Below are 20,040 nucleotides of genomic sequence, written 5' to 3' on the forward strand. Positions count from 1 at the left end.
CAATTCTGTCTTTCAACCTCGAAGTAGGCACAGAAGGACATTTTGTTGGCTCCATGTTGTCTCAAGGAAAATGGCAGAAGTCGAATGGCTGAGAGAGGACCTACCTGGAAAGGGTATAAAGGGCCAGATGAAATGGTCCTGTGTTCATTTCTCCATCTTTGCAGCTTTTCAGTGCAATTTATTTTTAGGTCGTGAAGTCCATGAAGTTCACGGAGTACATTCTAAATGTCTTAAAAAGCATTAATGTCTTTGTCCCAAGCTCCCTGGAACCCACCTTCCCATCTCCTTGGCATCTTGTCCATCTAAAGCTCTTTAGCATGCGTCAGACTCTTCCCGCGAGCGCCTCCTTCCAGCCCTTGGCAAACACCATTCTACTTTCTGTCCTTCGGAGTCCACTCTAGGTAGGTCCTAAGAGTGGAGTCCAAGTTGGTTATCTTCATGCATACTCCTCTCACTTAGCACACCCTCCTCAACGTTCGCCCACGGGGTGGCGCATGTCAATGTTTTTGTCCTCTTTAGCGAATGAATACTATCCCAACGTCTGTATATACAACATCTGTTCCTCCCTGGACAGATACTTGGATTGCGTTCATGGGTTAGCTTTTAGGAACCATGCTGCCATGAGAAGGTGTGCTCAGATAAGTCTCCAGGACCATACTATCCTGTTCATGAATGTGGGTACCTAGCACAGAAGGGCAAGTACTAAAACACATGGTAGTGCGAAAGTTGATTTTTTAAAAACGGTTTATTTATTCATTTGTCAGCGTGAGAAAGAGGCATGCAGAAGCAGGAGAAGTGGCAGGCAGAGCAGGCAGGGGAGAAGCAGGCTCCCGGCTGAGCAAGAAGCCCGATGTGGGACTCCATCCCAGGATCCTGAGACCTCAACAGACTGAGCCACCCAGGTGTCCCACTCAAGTTGATTTTTGTGAAGAGCTGTCATACTGATTTCACAAGCATGCCCTTAAACATTCCTACCACACCCAATCAGCAAGGTTCCTAATTCTCTTTATCTTTGCCATGGCTTGGTCTTTTCCTTTCTCCCGAGTGTTTTGTTTTGTTTTGTTTTGCTTTGTTGTGTTTTGTTTTGTTTTTCTTTTTCCATGGGGAGCCAACCTCATGGATTCATAAAGGTATCTCATTGCTTGCAATTTCCTTCCTTGCGTATAGCTTTGAGGTTATGTCTCTTGCCCATGTGTACATTCACACATCACATTTGACTTGTTTTTCTCTTGTTGTTGATGTTGTTGAGTTCCTGGGATCTCTAGATATTGTGGATATTGAGAACCTGCCAGATCCATGGTTTGCAAACATGCTTTCCCGACTTCTGGACTGTGCTTTCCCTTGGTTGATAACGTCATTCAAGTCACAAAGATTTTAAGTATCCTGAATGTCCAGGGTGTGAGTTTCCTTTTCTTTTCCATCCTGTGCCTTGCAGGTCGTATCCATGAAATCATTGCACAATCCTGTTTTGTGAAGGTGAGGAAGATGGATGCTGCGGCGCTCGGAATTCAGAGAGGAAACAGGATCGCTGGTGGAGGCAGGCAGCAGCAGGAACTGGAGACGCACAGGCCTAATGCTGGGGTCCTGACCAGATGCGATGGCGCGATGATAGGAATAGGTACCTTGGGCGAGCAGGAGCCGTGTACTGGAAATGGTACCCTGCCCATTTGGGGCACCACTGTGTGTGGTGATGGCAGCAGTGAGACATAGGACTGGACATGTCCCCAAGCTCAGCCCTTCTTCAAAGGGAGCCTTTTATTGCCACCTGCTCCAGTCCTGTTTGAAGGGTTTCTTAATCCGACGAGGGACATAGATTTATTCCACGACAAAGGGTGATGATAGTGGTGTGGTGACACCTGTCTCCGAGGAACTTCTCATCCCTCTATCATGAGCCACTGTGACAGGTGAGCCACTGTCTGGAGTCAGCCACCAAGAAGGGGTTCGAATGCCTCAAGGACACTGGGAACAACCTCCAAGAGGGACCAGTCTGTCATTGCCATGCTGAGCTGAATTCAGGTAAGACCTTTGTACCCTTGTTGTGTGTTCCCAGTTCATGGTCACGTAGTTCTGCAGGTTCTTCTATGGGAGAGAGGGCAGGGCCGTGTCTGAAGGGGAGCTGGAGAGCTCTGGCACGTCCACGACTGAGATGGAGACTTTGCCCCTAGTCATCCCTCAAGTGAACAAAGGGATGGATGTCATGCAGCATCCACCTTCCAGCCAGTACTATTCATGCCACCTTTCTGGAAAACTTGTAGTGAGGCCCTTGGAAAGGTTGGGGGGGGGGGGGCGCACCTGTAGTCACTCCTGTGGCACATAGGGATATTACCTGCTTGGGGTGAGTCACCTTGAAGAAAAAAAGGGTTTGCCCCCTGTCAAGAGTGCTCCGAAATGACTAGAAGGGCATGAGGACTGCAACTGGTGAAAGCCTGTTTGAAAAACTTCTTTAGGGCTGAAAGGGGTAGAATGTCCTGAGCATTGCCTTTTCGTGAATAGGCTATGTCATTTCCTTGCTTGAGGGAAGAAAAGAAATCATCCCGTATTTTCCACATTGAAAATCAAGGAAACACAGAACCTTGGATTGTATTTTGTTGTTGTTGTGGAAAGTCAGTAAGCCACCGTACAGTTCCTCATCAGCTTCCGAGGTAGTGCCCAGCTGTTCATCAGTTGCGTTTCAACCCCAGTGCTCATCCCATCGCATGCCCTCCTTTATGCTCCTGCCCGAATTGTCCCATACCCGCACCCACCTCCCCTCCAGCAACCCTCTGCTTGTTTCTTTGCTTTTTTTTTTTAATTTAATTTTTCTTTATTTTCAGGATAACAGTATTCATTATTTTTGCACCACCCCCAGTGCTCCGTGCAATCCGTGCCCTCTATAATACCCACCACCTGGTACCCCGACCTCCCACGCCCCCGCCCCTTCAAAACCCTCAGATTGTTTTCCAGAGTCTATAGTCTCTCAAGGTTCACCTCCCCTTCCAGTTTTCCCTAACTCCCTTCTCCTCTCTAACTCCCCATGTGCTCCCTGCTATTTGTTAGGCTCCTCTGCTTGTTTCTTAGAGAAGAGCCTCGCATCGTTTTTCTCCCTCTCTGGTGGCTTCCCATTCAGTTTTCCCTCCCTTCCCCTGTGATTATCAAATGGCTTCATGCATAGGTGGAACTTAAGACCCAGGGCAGGGGATCCCAGTGGGCTTTCTTTCAGTGAGGTTATTGTGTACCTTTCCATGTTTGGCCGCATTTCGCTTTTCCTGGGAACTGACCCATTCCAGTGATATGTGTCCATTGTGTGTGGGGGGACGGGGGTTCTTCATTCTTGCTCAGGGAGTTGGGATCCTGATGCTGGTGTCAGGAGAACCTCCTCTGTATTCCTGTTCCACTGGTGCCCTTTGGGGCCTCCCTTTCCTTCTCTGGAAGACGATGAGAGATCCAGTTGTGCAATGTTTTCCAGAAGGCCCTTTAGCTCAGTCTTCCAGGGGCTAGAAATAGCCAGCTTTGGTTTAGTCCACCAAACACGGGGTAGCAATATTCCCTTCAACTACTCCATGAGGACACACAACCAAGGAGAATGGAAATACCAGAGGAGCGTAGCTCCAAGGGGACGTCGGTGAAATGCTTTTACGACAGCCAATATCATAGGAAGGTGTGTGTTTTCTGTGATCACAGAGGTGGGCACTGGCCTTTCCATATCAACAGATGTCACTTTTGTCTTTGGGCTCTTTCACTGATCTTTAAGGTGCATTCACGTACAGCCTGAGGAGACCTGATTGGGAAACTCTCAGAGCGTAATCTCATTTTGGTCTCCTAATACCCACCTTTCAAAGACAATTTTGAAAATACAGTCTAATGGACGTACAGTATTTTCGTCGTTTCAGTTGAAGAGTAGGGATTCAGGAATTCTGTATGTGACTCGGTGCTCAGCACAGTAAGTGTCTTCTTAATCCCCACCCCCTCTTCCACCCATCCGCCCACCTGGTTCCCAACAGTATGTTCCCTATATTTGAGCCGGTGTTTTTGATTGCCTCTGTTTCCTGATTCCCTTTATTCTTTTCTGTTTCTGAAAAGTCACACATGAATCAAAGCCCATGTTAACAAAACACCCACGGTTCGGTCCACAGTGGCTCCCAGGGTTCCCCATCCCTGCTCTGTACCTGCCTGTCTCTCCTCTGAGCGGTTGCTGAAAGGTTTCTGACCAAGGGAACATAGGGCAAGAGATGGTCTTTGACAGCTTCAAGCTTTCATGACCAAACCCGTTGTCACTTCCCTGGGACTCTCTTGTGTTCCATCGCTTTCTGCCCAGTATCCCGGAACTTCGCAAGCCAGCACTGGTGTTTCGAATGGCCTTGCACAGAGGCCACAGTGGAAGCAGCGTAGGAGTGCCCAGGCTACTAGGGAGAAAGGGACTCAAGCTCAGGATTTCGCTTCCACTGAACAAACTGTCTTTCCTGCCATCCTGCCTCCCTATACTCTGGAGGAGAAGAGGAGGAGAGGCCTGTGGGGGTGGACCAAGCCCTGCCTGGCTGTTGATCTTCCTGACAATCAAACACCTCTTTGTGGCTGCCAGACGGTTGCGCATCGATCTCTTCCTGGTGGTGAAAGAGAGGACGTTTTGTCCACTGGTCCGCTGGCAAGTTGTCTCTCCGTGTGCTCCGGGGACAGGTGGCCGGGGCATTAGCTGCGAGCATGCTGGAAGTGCAGAGTGTCAGGTCCCTCCCAGGGGTACTCAGTCGGAATCTGCCCTTTGCCGAGAAACCCTGGGCATCAGAGCCTGAGAGGGTCGTCCCCCCAAAAGCACTGTGGAATGTTCCACAGAGGGAGCGCTAATGGGCCACCTTGATCCACCAGTGGGGAAGGGGTGGTTGTTTCCTGGGCCCTTTGGGCCATTTCTCTCTGCCGAGAACCCCCTGAAGGGTTGATTCCCCAGTGGCCCTGGTGGGGATGGTCCTGGGAGAAAGGAAAGAACACCCCCCAGGCTGGGACTTAGAGTCGAGATGGAAGCTAAGCCTGCACCCAACAGCAGGAGCTCCAACTCGCCCAGGCTGAGCGACTGCTCAGGAGCTCTGTGTTGTGCTTTGGCTAGGTCCTTATGTGTCAGCTGATGGTATTGGGGATTTTTCTTGTGGTGCTGGATCCTGTCTTCTTAGATTCCCTGGCGCTGTATCTGCAAGGTTGGGGACCCTTGGCGTGTCCTTTTGCTTCCATGTAATTTTGGACATCCTCTTTGGATTCCGGGTTGACCCAGTGCTGGTTGGGTAGCATGTAATTGAACTTCCATGGATTCGTGGTCTCTCCAGGGTTGCTCTTAGGGTTCATTTGGCGTTCCGTAGCATCGTGCTGAGAAAAGATGCGTGGGATGATATCCATCTTTTGGAGTTTGTTGAGACTTGGGTTGTGCCCTAACGTGTGATCTACTCTGGAGAATGTTCCATGTGCACTGGAAATCCAGCACTGCGGATGCTGCGGTTTCAGGGTGGAAGGTTCTGCATCTACGTGTTGAAACGGGTGCATCCCTCAAAGCCATAGATTCCCTGTTGATTGTCAGTTTGGATCCTGTGTCCATTAGCAGATGTGGGGTGTTAGAGTCCCCCACTGCATGGTACGGCTGTCAAAGGTGACTTTATGTTTGTTATGCACTGTTGGATGCCTTTGGGTGCTCCCATGGTGCGTGTCTACATATTTCGAGATGTTCTCTCCTATTACATGGCCTCCCTTGCGAGGAAGTAGTGTCCTTCTCTGTGGCTTCGTACCTCCCCCCTTTGGTTCAGAGTCTGTTGTGTCTGGAGAGAAGGATTCCTACCCTTGCTTCGTTTCGCATCCATTTGCATGATAGACGCTTCTCCCCTGCTCACATTCCATGTGTGTGTTGGTCTACCGCGTCAGGCGAGTTCCCCATTTCAGACAAGTGAGTGGAACATGGGTGTGTCACCTGGTGGATGATGGAGACCAGGGACTTCAGAACCACCTGGACCTGACAGTGCCCTTGGCCAGCCAGGAGAGTGTGGGGTTTCTCTGGTCAAGGATCTGAACCTTTATCCTGGCAAGGGAGAACCAATCTCTGCTCCATCAGGCCCCAGCCAGGGAGCAGTGGCTACCATGGACCTGACCAAGAGGGTCAGGGGCCTGAAGGGCCCCACGGCCTTGCCAAGAACTGCGTAAGGAAATGCAGGATGGCTGGACATCCTAGCTCCTAGGTCAGCATAGACGTGAATAGAGCCAGAGACACCTCCCAGTTTCTTTCGTTTTTCTCCAGCCTCACCCAAAAGAAGCAGGGAAAAGGAATCCAGAGATCCTGGATAAGGATCCCAGGGGGATTCCAGTCTTGGTAAAGGGTGAACCTGGAGAGCCTCTAGGGAAACTGAGGACGGGACGTCCTGCCTGCCCTTCTTCCATTTACAAAATATCTTCCTCAGATTTTGGAGCTTCCACAGGCAGGGTTGAATCTCTTTGCATGTGTTTTCCCTACATCGTGCTGATGCAATTCAGGAGACTGAACTCGACAACCGTCAGTCCCAAATACTGGGTCCAAACCCGCACAAACACACGCACACGTAGCATATCCCCAAGGAAGCAAGACATCGTCCTCCTTGCTTTAGAGGGTAGAGTAGCAGCCCCTCTCCTGGGCAGCACATAGTTCTGGGGAGGGGAAGGAACTCTCCAGGACTCGCCTGGTCAGGGTTTGTTGCCTTCCTGGGGAAGGACCTGCAACGTCTCCATCTCAGGGGTCCTGAGGGCTGTGTCTGCTGTTTGCCCAGATGCCTGACACAGAAATGAACCTGTCCTCTGAGGAAACGGCATTGGGAGGTGCCACCAGTAATGAGTAGTGCCACCAGAAGTGAGGAGGGCTGGCTCCTCTCCTTTCTGCCCCATTGAATAGCTGCTGACTCTGTAAGATTTCTGGGTTCAGGAATGAAGAAGAGAGTCTGTACACGTTGTACATTACCGTAGGAAATAAAAGAACCAAACGCACACGTGGGCAGGTAGAGGAGAAAATAAAAACCTTTATTATTATTATTATTATTATTATTATTATTATTACTACTACTACTATTATTATTTGGGTAAGAAAACTTTAATCCCAAGGGTTCTCATTCCTTTTTGTTGTTGTGGTGGTGGTGGTTGTGGTTAAATAACAACCCTTTAATTATATTCAATATTGCCCCTTCCAGAACAAGTAATTCTGTAGGGGAGAGGAAGGGGTGTTGAGCAGCGGATGGGGCTCGTGCACCACAAGTAGCCCAGGGGCCGAGGGGCAATCCTTGGCTCAGCCAGTGTGCACGGGTTCAGGTCTGATGGTGGCTGTAGCCAGTGGTCCTGGTGCTTGTGTTCTGCTGGCCAGCTAGGACCGCGGCTCCAGCTGGCATGACAGGTTGTAGCTAAGGACAGAGGGACACCTGTGAGTTGAGCAGCAGCTGGCATTCAGGAGTCCCTCCCAGGGTTTTCCCACAGCTGGTGTCTGGCTGCCCAGGGAGCCCTAGAAGGAGGATCCCAGGCGGGGCCAGCAGAAAGAGTCCACCCCGACGTCGCCTGACCCAGCTCCTGAGTGGGCCTCACCTGTCCTCCTCGCTGAGCCGCTCCACAGCCCAGAACCAGGCCGTGAATGGATGCTGGGGCTCTAGGCAGTAATTCTCTGCCGCCGCCTGGAGCAGCATGATGTCCGTGAGGACTCGGTATTCCTGGGCCGGGACAGAGGCACAGGATGCACCCTGAGCCTGGGTGGGGAAGCTACAGGGCCAGGTGAGGGCCGAGCAGCGGGACAGGGGTCGGGTCCTGGGTCTTGGCACACATGACCACCCTCCTGCATGCAACTTCGTCTGGTCCCAAACTGTTCTCAGAGGCTAGTAGAATTAGCCCCTCCTCCATCAAGGGAAGTTCTCCTTGATGCCCTTGTGGATCCCTACCGACTGACTCGATGGGTCTTGCACTTCATTCTTAGCAACCTGTCCCAGGAAATGGGAGATGGAGGGGAGTGGATGGAGCCAAGCAATGTTCTTCCCAGGGGCGTCTCTGATAGGGTCTGCCTGCCCTTCCCTACAGCCAGGGCTACGTATGCTCACCTTATTCTTTTTGCGGTGGTTGATCTCATTGCCCTGGAAAGTAGACAACCATTGTCCTTCAGAAAGAGGCCCCCGGTCAGTCCTAGCACCTTACACCCACCCGTTCTGAGGCTGCGCGTAGGCCAGGACCCCGGAGTGGGCCGCCAAGCCACACACACAATGAGACTGGGGTTAGGGCAAGCCCTGGGGTCCAGAGGAAGGAAGACTGGGGGATGGTGAAAGGGCTCCCGGTCAGCACCCTGCAGCACAACACTCTGTGGTGACTGAAGGGAGCGGCAGACGCCTCAGGCAGGCAGGATCTGCTGGGCTCCTGAAGTGTGGCTGATGTGCAGGGTCCTGACTTCACTGTCCCCGACAGGCAAGGTCTGAGGGAGAGGCTGCAGCCCATGCACACAGAGCGCATGCAGCTTCACCTTCAGGATGCGCTGGTGCTTCCCCAGTCTTGGGCCACCCGTCTGGGTGCAGACTCCCTTCCCTCAGCACTGAGATGGGCGCAGACTCCCTTCCCTCAGCACTGAGATGGGCAAGAGATGCCAGTTCTTAGGGGCGGCTGTGAGGCTGTGGGGAAGGGAGGTCTCCGAAGGACTCAGAGCTCAGGGCTCAGTCCGGGGACTCTCTGCTCCCTGTCCTCAGGACTCTGGTCCCTCCTCCACAATCCTCAGGCTCACCCACCTCCAGGTAGTCCTCCATTGCTGTATCAAGCACCACCAGGTCGGAGAGGAAAGTGCCAAGGTATGGGACGACACCCTGTGTCATGAGGGGTAGGTTTGGGATGAGTCCCTGCTGTCTGGTGCCCACAGGGGCCCTCCCCGAAAAGACTTCAGCATCCTGGCCCACCCCACTTTCCCACATGGAAAAGGGCCTAGGACCCTTAGTTGCTTCCCCTGGATTCGCTTTCCCCTCACCCTCCCAGAACATCAGACTCCTCCTAATCCCCTCCAGGGCCTGCTTTTTGAAATTCAAAAAACCCCCTGGCTATGGAGCCCCGGGCCCCTCCCCAGCCCCAAATCCATTCTCTACCCAGCCTGCTAGACTCCTTCCTCCTGGTCCCCAGGAAAGAAGACATTGAGCAACTGTGGCGGCAGGCAGGAGGTGGAGCTGGAGTGGCAGGTCCCACCTGTCCTGATCTGGACGCTTCTAGCCCTCAGGGAGGAGCCCCTCTCCCCTGGCCTTGGAGGCCCTGTCCCTCAGGCACACTCACCTTCTTGGGCAGCCCCTTCCGCGCTCTCTGCAGCTGCCTCACCAGGCTGGCCAGTTTGTTCGAGGGCCGCTTCTAGAGGGCCAAGGACAAGATCCTTGAGAGCAGAATAGCCTCAGTCCCCTTGCGCCCACCGTCTTGGACTGCAGACCCTAGACGTCCGACCTACGTCTGCTGATACTGACGCTCCATTCCCCTGAAGCATGCCACGAGTCCTTCTAGAACAATCTCAGCTCCCCCATTCAGTCCATGGGGGACCTGGAGCTTGGAGCCTGGCCTCCCTGAGCCTGTTTTCCCATGGGCAGAAGGGGGAACTCCACCTACCTCCTGCGGTCTCCTGAGCACTCAGGATCCTCTTAGGATCATCATTTTTGTGGCCCACAACCCATCCCCACCCCATCTGTGAGCAGGGGCCTGTCCTCTGGGCTGTCCGCGTTCATGTGGGCCCCCATGTGGACTTTCTCGATGGATGGACACAGAGAGACCTGAAATCTAGCCTAGGGAGTCTGGATGGGCAGCACCCGCTTGTCCCAGCCCCAGGGGGAATCTTCAGCCCAGGCTGTCAGCACATTCCTGCCAAAGGCTTCTGCTCCCCGAGGAATGCTTCAGGCCATTCCCTACTTCATCCACACAGGATCACGCCTCCTCCCACCCCTCTCCTGTCCTTGGAGCCCTGCACCTCCCGTGCTACCTTGATGAGTAGTTCCCTGCCCTGGGGGTTGCCTTCTGTGCAGAGCTGTTGGAATGTTCGGAAGCTCTTCCTGAAGAGAGGGAAAGAAGTTAGGCTCAGGGGAGTCCTAACGTGGCAGGGTAGAGTGCGAGTCCCTTTTCTTGGAGCAGCCCCGCATGTCCACGGGGCTGGCTGAGGGTTTGCTCTGGGCTGCTCTGAGCACTGGGGTCTTCGTAGGACATGGGAGGGCGTTCTCCTGGGCGTCCCCCTGGGCGTCCCTTCCCAGCTTAATTGAACAGCTCGGTTTGGGTGGGGTTCTGGCTGAACCATGGGCAGAGACTTCAGTGGCTGCCAAGTCACCACGTGGAAATATGGAATTCAGCTGAGGCCAGGGTGGGGCATGGAGGACATTGGATTTCTCAAGCAGGAGGCCTGGTGGCCTGTTCCCCAGGAAGGCTGAGAGGAGCAGCCCCGGGCCCAGGTCCTTTGGTCAGGGTTTGCTGCCTCCCAGGAGGTCCAAGCTGACTGAGGGGGGCAAAGGACAGGCCTGTGGGAGATCCCGCCTCCATCCTGGCCCCTCCTGCAGAGAAGCCTCCTCACCTGGAGACGTTGTCCCATGTCCTCTGCAGGCGGTGGATGGAGGCACTCTGCAGAGCCGCCAGGATGACACGCAGGGAGGAGTAGTTCCCTAGGATCTGACAGGCCTGGGGGAGGGAGGAGAAGGAGCTGTCAGTGGGAGAGCAGGAGCCCCAGATGCTCGAGAGCTTTAGTGCCCCCCTCGGTTTAGGGCTCCCCCACGGGTGAAGCTGATGTCCAGGGAGCTGCAGAAGGGCACAGGTCAGCCCTAAAGAGGAACACTGCTGGCGAGAGGGAGGATTTTCCCTCACTGCAAAGGAGGCGTCACGTGGGAACTGAGCGTCCCAACGTTGGGCCATGCCCCCGGGAGGAAGAGCCTAGGGACCACAGGCCTTAGAGCAGGGCCTTCAGCCCTGAGAAGGGAGCGAGACAGAAGAGCAGTTCCCGAGGCTCAGGCGAGCCTCAGGGAGCTGGGCCTCCCACAGCATACCTTGGCCACCCGGATCCAGTGGCCCACCACCACGGCCCTGTCCCGGGCTGTCATGCTTGGGTCGCCAAGGCACGTGGTGACGATGCAGCTGGCCACAGCATTGAAGTGGGCGATGGTGGCCCGGACTGTGGGTGCCAGGTGCTCGTTGCCAGGCCTGTTCCTCCGGGACCAGATGGAGCCCAGGCACTGATGGGGCACCACCTTCTTGAACAGCTCCTAGGGGACAGGGGGAGGTGTGTTGAGCCCCACACATGTTCGCCCATGCAAGACTCATGTCCTCGGGAGGGGTCCCAGGTCAGAGCTGGAGCTCAGGAGGCTGCGAATGTGGCCGGAGCCTGCTTAGAGAGCCTGCATTTCATGCCCCTCTTCTTCTCCGAGGGAAGCCAGTGCGGGATGCCCCAGGAGCCAAGAGAGGCAAGGGAAGGGAGGAAGGCGTGTGCACCCTGATCATTCCATGTCCAGGGGGCCGCACCAGGTGGTGCTCCCAAGGGGGCATCTCCTCCTCCAAATGCTCATCCCTGCGGTCCCTGTCTCCTTACAGGTGCCCATTGTCACCTGGTGGCTGAAAGCATGGCTTTCCGTGTCTAGCCTGTCCTTCAGGACGCATCAGATGCCTAAGCCAGGTTGATGGTGCTCAGGCTCCCAGGCAGATGGGTGGGCGACCCATGGACGGGATTGCACACAGGGAGCTGCCCTCCTCCCCGCGGGGGACCAGAGCCTTCCCATTTACGGGCTCTCGCTTCTGAGTCATTGCATCTGCGTGGTACCTCTGCCTCAGTCCTTCTCAGTGCCTGTCTCCACAGTCCGCAGCTGGACAGTGAAAGCTCAGGTCTAAAAACCCTGATGGGTTTCCCCGGTCGGTTAGGGCTGCAGCTGAGATCTGGCCCTATATCCTAGGAGTCCACATCAGGGAAAAGCCGGTATAGGGCAGCGGAGAGCAGAAGAAAAGCCGGCCCTGCCCTCCTACCCTGGGGGCCCAGCTGCTCACCGCATCCATGTAGGTGAGCTGCTCTGCCACCAGCTTGGGAGGGAAGTCCAGGAGGTCAGGCTCCTTCTCTTTGAGCCGCTTCTTGGGTTGGCAGGATGCCTCTGCGGCTGGAGTGGGCTCAGTGGCACCTGCGACAGCTGGCGTGCAAACTCCCAGGCAAGCCGATGGCCCAGCCGTCTGTGCCTCAGGACCCGGCGACCATCCGTAACCTAGGAGCCCCTGTTCCAGTTCTGGAGCAGCCGGTGGAGGGGAGGCTGGCTCGGACCCTGAAGGTGATGGCTGATGCAGAGCCAGGGTTGCCTCTCGCTCCATGGGAGGCTCTTTGGCCGGCTCAGCTGCTGGAACGCGTCGCATAGCGGACACGGGGGTGGGAGTAAGGGGAACGATTCAGCCACATCACTGACACTCCATGTGCCTTTCCCTGAACAGGACGGATCCCATGGCCTTTCAAGGAATACCCAGCCCATGAGCCCCATCCCAGATGGCCTTCCCAGCTTGCAATGCCCCTTACCCTCCGCCTCAGCCTCTGTGAGCTGCAGAAGTTCCCGCTGCCTCAGCGGAACGGGGGCATGGGTGTTTAGGTCCCGGTCATGCCACGTGACGTGCACATAGGCCCCCTTGACCTCCACATGGGCAGTGTGCAGGGACTGCCCGATATCCTGCCGTGTCTGCTCAGGCCAGGTTCCCAAGATGGGACACAGAGTGCTGGGGAAAGTCAAATGTGGGGCAGAGTCAGAGACCTGGCCTTCCCTTCCTTTTCCACGCTACTCCCACAGCACCATCCTTTCGGTGTGGGCCCCACAGAATGGCGCCAGCCCACTTGCAACCCCTCTGGAGCTGTCCTTGCTGACTGCTGACCACGTGGGATGAGGGAGGGACCTCCCATAGGTCTGTCCTTTGGCCCCTCAGTCATGCATCCTCCCTGCAGACCAGTGTCTGGGCTTTGGTTGGAGGCCGACGGGTGAGTGGTCCGGTCCCCACCCTTTCTGTCCTTGGCCCCACTTGTGGTGGTCAGCGGAGGTGGATATGGATAGGGGCAGGCGGAGCAAGAATGGACCATCCAAGGGATGGCTGTTGTAGGCACCAACTCAGCCCACAATGGGCTCTGCTTCCCAGAGTGCTTGGCATCCCGTCCACACCTCTCTCGGACTCTTTGGCCTCTTCAGAGGAAGCTGCCCCACTAAGCTCTCCCATGGAAATCGAGAGTCCTGGGAGATCCATGGTTCTGAACATCCCTCGCCAGCAACATCCCCTGTCGCCTCCCACCCTTCTCTGTGGAGGCAGCAGGACCTCCTCTGGCACCCAAAGACCTATCCTGTTCTTCCTTGATCGTAGAGTGCATCCTCGTGGTCCCAAGAGAGGTGGATCCATTCATCCCTAGAGTAGGTCACAGAGATGCCCCATCTGATGAACGCTAGACATGCGTGCTTAGGATGTGAAGAGTGCCTATGTGACCCTGGACCGAGAATGGAGACCCAGACATTGTCTCTACGTTACCCATTCACTGCTCTTGGTGACTAGAGAGAGCCTGCATTCCTAGGTGCTTAAGAGCCATGATTGAATGAAATCATCCCAAACAGGACTTTGCAAATCCTGAGTGGCCCTTGGGCTGCTCTGCCTGCTCCCAGTGTCCCCTCGACCTGGGCACATAAAGGACCACAGTCAGGACCAGCTAGATGGCATCTCAGAGGTCCTTTGCCAATAGGAAAGCTGCCAGCTTTCCGTTTCCTTTCTCTAGACCCAGAAGGACCACAGGCCTGTGAGGGTTGAGCCTGAACGCGTCTTCCCTGGAGAGGGAAATGTTCAGCGCGAAGACGCCCAGCATGTCCAGCAGCCCTTTCTGCAGAGCCGGGCCCCAGAGAGGCGCGTGCCATGTTTCCTCCCATGACTCCCTGCAGTCGCCCTACGAGGTTCATCCTCTTAGCACCTCCACTTTTCCGGACAGGAGAGGGAAAGTCAGAGAGGTGCAGTGACATTCCCAAGTCCTACAACTAGTAGACGGAAGGCTCCCCCTTGTGCTGGCTATGAGGTGGGCACTCACCGAGGGAACTGGTGATCCCGGACCTGCCGGGCTGACGTGAACATCTGATAGATGGAGAACATGGTGGTGACGATTGAGAGGCTTCTATCCGGGAAGGATAGCAGCAGGGAATGTCTCCATCTCTGCACTGTGCCTTGTTTGAGCTCCAGCATCGTGCAGGCCTCGTCCGGGGACAGGGATGATGCCTTTTCCAGCAGGCAGACAAGGGGGCGGGGTGGGGAGCAACATAGTCAGCTTCAACGCCGTGAAGCCCCAGGAAGAGCAGGGTCTGGAGCTCAGACTGCATCCTCCCATCCCTTTGGGAACTTGGGCAAGACGACGAGGGACTTGTGTGCCCACCCAGAAAAAAGGTTCTTGGCTGAAAACCTAAAACCAACCTCCAAAGGACCCATCTAGGCTTAAATGTACTGGTGACTTCAACATGTGTGGTTCGCTGGACAGCAATAGCCTGTCTGTCTCTTCCTAGCCCGTATGAAGATCTGTATGTGTATGCCATGGAGTCATGAGGAAGGAGCCCTACTGTTGAGAGGAGAAAAGAGAGGTTGAGAATCTCCAAGCCTGCTCAAGGTCATCCGCGTTGGGTCTGAGATCTGTCCAAAGCATGGGCTACATGGCATTTCGCCTATGCTGATGCGGTTTGGCCTGTTGCTGTCAGGGGCAGAAAGGTTCAGGGGGAAACCACCTTCCTTGGCAGGCCCCAGGGCAGCCAGTTGTGTCTAGTCTGGGCTGTGGGCTGGCCCCGGTCATCTCTGGGTCCTGAGACTGGCCATGAACCTGGGCCCGTTCTCACCCCAGACCAGGACTGGATGTTGTTGGTGGCCTGAGGTCCCTGCTGCTTGTCAAGGGAGATGGAGTAGCTGAAGCCTTGCAGCAGCTCATGCCAGAGCCAGCTACCTGGGCCAGGAGGCATCGGAGGCCTTCCACCCAATCTTTGGGTCTACGGTCTGGCAGATGGAGTGACCCAAATCATCTGTGAGGACCCTTGAGGTGCCCTTTCCTTGCAGCATTGCTGGAATGGCAAGCAGTTTGAGTCACGTCAAGTTCCAGCAGCAATGCTAGACCGAGTCACTGTAGCAGACCACGTCCTTTAGAAAGGGGGACTGTGAGGACCTAGAGGGAAAGAGCCTGTGAGCTGGTGGACCTCCTAGGATTCGATGTGTTCTGAGAGTTGATACATTCCAGAAAGACCTGTAGAATGGCTTGATCCCACCGGCCCTTTTGTAGGTTCAATCACCCTATCTGGTATGAGGATTTAGAAGGGCGTGGGCCAGTTCTCCAGAACCCAGCTGGGTTCTCCACTTGTTAGCTGGCATGAGTAGGGAAAATCGTAAAACCCGTGGGAAAAGGCCAAGATACTCATGGCTTTGTGAAAAGCAACACAAGGCCAGAGGAAAGAAATCAAAACAACTTCCCCCCATGCCACGGAAAGCATTCACTCTATTCTCTACCAGTCCCACGTAGGTGAAGAGTGTCTTCCTCCCTTACTTACCCATAGGTGTGGCATATGTGCGGAGGTGTGGGTTACTCTGGGGTGGGGCCGGTGGAATAGTCAAGTGGAAACACTCTGGGAAGGCCCCAGGTTTGTCCCCATCGTTGCATGGGGGCCCTGGGTGTGGAGGAGCTTCTTCCTATTCTCACCTCAGAGCAGCACTGATCCTGGGTGGCCTGGGACACCTGACCCTTGTCCAGCGAGTTGGAGTCATTGAAGTCCCCAGCCAGCTCATTCACAGTCTCTGGGGTGCAGCTCTGAAAAGGCAGTGCCCCATAGACACAGGGCCAAGAGCCATTAGCAGCCTCCCGGAACATTGCCACCAGGGGACACCCCCACTAGACATCGTGTTCTCCAGTTCAGGCTAAGAGGGATGGCTGAAAAGACATTGAGCAAGGACGTAGCCAGAGGACACTCTAAGGCTCATGACTACCATGAGCCTTATCATTGTGTCACCCTCCCCTTTTCATCCAGCCTGCTATGACCTGGGGTATGAACATGACAGATGGGTCCAGCCTCCAACACCAGGCAGCTTGCTTCTGCCCAGGAAGGGCATATCCCTCATCCCCTGTCCCCACTTCTACAAACACACACACACACACACACACACACACACACACACACACACAAACAGGGAGAGAGAGAGAGAGAGAGAGAGAGAGAGAGATGCGCTCCCACACAGTAAGGGACAGTGGTGTGTGCCCGCTGAGGTGGGACCACAGTTGTTGCCCACTCTCCAGTGGGCTGCCCCGAGCTGCCTTGTGTTACCTGTTGGTGTCTCCGGCCCCATGACCAGAAGCTTCGGAAAAGAGGGCTGAAGCACTGTCTGCAACTGCAGTCATGTCTCTGGCTCTGGGCTCCTGTGGGCCCAGCACCCCTGGAAGTAGGAAGACAACAACTGAACATGGTGTTCTGTCGAAGGTCTCCACTCAAGTGTGCTGGAGAGCAGGTTGCCCTTTGAAAGTGGGTGCCTGGTTGCCAGAGTTCTAAGTTCAGTTGGGGCCTATCATGAAGAATATGAGGTCACGCTTTCAGGATTCTAATACCTGGGGCCCTTCCTAAAGTCACCCCCTCTCTGCAGCCCCTTCACTTGGCTCTTGACCTCTCTTCCCCGGGACTGTACACAATGAGCCAAAAGTGCCAGAGGCACCATGCTCTGGAATTGGCACTCAGGTCCTCCCTTTCAGGAGACAGAGCTGAAGTCAGACGTTTGTTCTCTGTCCTTTCCCACTCCTGTGTCCTCAGTCATTGTGTGTCTCCCCTAGTGCCCACATTCCCAACCTGCATAGTGGGGACCAGGGAGAATCTAGTTCCTTGGGACATCTTAGGGTGTATGTAGACCGTATTTGTGGTATGTGTGCGACGGTGTCACGGGAAATCAGAGGCACACATAGAAGGCCAGATGAATTGCAGGAAGGGGTGGGACGTGGCCTGGAGGAACGCTGCGAGGAGGCCTGGGTCCCGGCTTTGTGTCGTTTTGGAACCGTCCCTTTCCCTCTTGGCGTCATTATAATGGGGCACCATGATGGGGTGGAAATGCACGAAGATGCAGACTTTGTCATCCTCGGTAGTGAAACGGTTCAGTTGTTTCCCACATAGCTTTAGAAGGAGACCTCTTTCCCTCGTTCTGGTATATGAGGGGAGCAGCCTTCACAGTGGCTCCCAGGGATCCTGACCTGTGGTGGAGGCATCACTCTGCAAGCTCTGGGTGGTTAGCGAGTGGCTTCTGAGCCACGCGATGTACTTACTCAACGTGATGAAATAGCATGCCTCGTGTTTCTCTAGATGTCAGGCAAGGAGTTTCGCACTTCCTAGTTTCTTTGCTCATGGTCCACTTCTCCCTTGTTCCCCTTTTCTTCTCGGAATCTGAAGCGAAAAACATGCCCAGATGGTTGGCGCTGCCATCTATCGAGGCTCACAGTGCCAGGATCGGAGGCAGTGGCAAGGCCAACATGCGCCCAGAAACTCAGATTCTGAGTTGAATGGCTCCCCGAATGATGGGTGCTAAGTTGGGGAAAATCCTCTGCTAGTCCAGCCTCAGTTACAACCACGGGCTCACAAGTATGGTGATGTGGAGGAAGCATGCGGAATTGTGCCTCCATTCCTCTTCTGCAACAACTGTGGGGCATTCAGTCCATGCATTTGAAGATGCAGGGTATTGGGGCAATGCAGTTGCAGAGGGACAAGAGATCGCTACCTGTCTCCCAGGCCTGAGGCCCTGTCCCTGTTTTCCTCACTACCCTCTGCTCTGCTCCCAGTTGCTCTCCAGCCACACTGGATGCCTCTTTCATGTCCTCTGGCCAACCCAGCTTCTGGTAGTGAGGCTCTAAGGCAGAGGTGCCTTCCCTCTTCATGACACAGGGCAGCCAGACTTGTGTGGGACTAGCTCCCTTGTTTTTATTCTGTCCTCAGCGCTGTCCCCCTCAGTGAGGCCTTTCGGGCCTTTCTCTCCAATGACTCTGCAGCCTTCTTTCAGAGTATTCTTCGTTTGTCTCACGGAACGCTTGCTCTTTTCTTTCGCATGGCACTGTTTGGTGCGTTGGTCCATCTCTAGACTGTGGGACCCTCCATACTGTGTTGCACAGTGACTTGTGCCAGTGTGCATTCCCACGGATGGTGTCCAAGGGTTCCCTGTTCTCCCTGTCCTCACCGGCATTTGTTAGCTCCTATGCTCCCAACCAACAATCTACCATAGGATCCCAGAGTTCCACGCCTGGGAACATACTCCTAGACAGCCAAGGAATATGGCCAAGAACTCCCTGCGCCCACCCCCATGGTCAGGAATCCTTGTGGACACCGCTTATTCTGGTCATCCTTTTAGGGCCTAGGAAAATGAAGTCATTGTGTTGTGTAGCTGAGACGTGCACAGTGCTCGATGTCAGTTCTTTCAATCCAACTGGGGCCGAAAATATTTTACTATTCATAATGAGCCTCGGGAAAGTTGACTTGGTAAAGGAATGACACGTAAGCAAAACTGGAAACAGCAGAAGCTAAAGTCAGTAGATGACGACAGGCATAGGAACACCCAAGCCCTTGCATCAACAATGGGTTCTGAGTGGGGGGAAAAAATCAGGGAAGGAAAAATCAAGCAGACGAAGGAGAATGTTCAGTTTGGGTTCTGTTTGAAAACATGATCAAGGAATAACAGGTCTCAAGAAATTAACTCTGAAAAATACCTTCTCACATAAAGTTGTCCCGGGTGGGGCAATTCTGTCTTTCAACCTCGAAGTAGGCACAGAAGGACATTTTGTTGGCTCCATGTTGTCTCAAGGAAAATGGCAGAAGTCGAATGGCTGAGAGAGGACCTACCTGGAAAGGGTATAAAGGGCCAGATGAAATGGTCCTGTGTTCATTTCTCCATCTTTGCAGCTTTTCAGTGCAATTTATTTTTAGGTCGTGAAGTCCATGAAGTTCACGGAGTACATTCTAAATGTCTTAAAAAGCATTAATGTCTTTGTCCCAAGCTCCCTGGAACCCACCTTCCCATCTCCTTGGCATCTTGTCCATCTAAAGCTCTTTAGCATGCGTCAGACTCTTCCCGCGAGCGCCTCCTTCCAGCCCTTGGCAAACACCATTCTACTTTCTGTCCTTCGGAGTCCACTCTAGGTAGGTCCTAAGAGTGGAGTCCAAGTTGGTTATCTTCATGCATACTCCTCTCACTTAGCACACCCTCCTCAACGTTCGCCCACGGGGTGGCGCATGTCAATGTTTTTGTCCTCTTTAGCGAATGAATACTATCCCAACGTCTGTATATACAACATCTGTTCCTCCCTGGACAGATACTTGGATTGCGTTCATGGGTTAGCTTTTAGGAACCATGCTGCCATGAGAAGGTGTGCTCAGATAAGTCTCCAGGACCATACTATCCTGTTCATGAATGTGGGTACCTAGCACAGAAGGGCAAGTACTAAAACACATGGTAGTGCGAAAGTTGATTTTTTAAAAACGGTTTATTTATTCATTTGTCAGCGTGAGAAAGAGGCATGCAGAAGCAGGAGAAGTGGCAGGCAGAGCAGGCAGGGGAGAAGCAGGCTCCCGGCTGAGCAAGAAGCCCGATGTGGGACTCCATCCCAGGATCCTGAGACCTCAACAGACTGAGCCACCCAGGTGTCCCACTCAAGTTGATTTTTGTGAAGAGCTGTCATACTGATTTCACAAGCATGCCCTTAAACATTCCTACCACACCCAATCAGCAAGGTTCCTAATTCTCTTTATCTTTGCCATGGCTTGGTCTTTTCCTTTCTCCCGAGTGTTTTGTTTTGTTTTGTTTTGCTTTGTTGTGTTTTGTTTTGTTTTTCTTTTTCCATGGGGAGCCAACCTCATGGATTCATAAAGGTATCTCATTGCTTGCAATTTCCTTCCTTGCGTATAGCTTTGAGGTTATGTCTCTTGCCCATGTGTACATTCACACATCACATTTGACTTGTTTTTCTCTTGTTGTTGATGTTGTTGAGTTCCTGGGATCTCTAGATATTGTGGATATTGAGAACCTGCCAGATCCATGGTTTGCAAACATGCTTTCCCGACTTCTGGACTGTGC

At 53.9% G+C, this 20,040-nt stretch overlaps 2 long non-coding RNA genes across 2 annotated transcripts in view; one reads left to right on the plus strand and one right to left on the minus strand.

Annotated features, from left to right (window-relative positions):
• LOC309858251 overlaps positions 1–20,040 on the plus strand; it is a 61,643-nt gene that overhangs the window by 17,249 nt on the left and 24,354 nt on the right. The window contains exon 2 of the long non-coding RNA XR_014308114.1: positions 1,436–2,016. This is a non-coding gene — a long non-coding RNA (uncharacterized lncRNA). The remainder of the gene's footprint in view (positions 1–1,435; positions 2,017–20,040) is intronic.
• On the minus strand, positions 7,608–9,552 carry LOC309858248. The gene is made up of 4 exons (XR_014308113.1): positions 9,250–9,552; positions 8,721–8,795; positions 8,049–8,081; positions 7,608–7,667 (listed from the first exon to the last, which is right to left on the minus strand). It is a non-coding gene; the product is annotated as an uncharacterized lncRNA (long non-coding RNA).

The sequence above is a fragment of the Mustela nivalis genome (genome assembly GCF_964662115.1).
Source record: "Mustela nivalis genome assembly, contig: HAP1_SCAFFOLD_2096, whole genome shotgun sequence".
NCBI classification, from domain to species: domain Eukaryota; kingdom Metazoa; phylum Chordata; class Mammalia; order Carnivora; family Mustelidae; genus Mustela; species Mustela nivalis.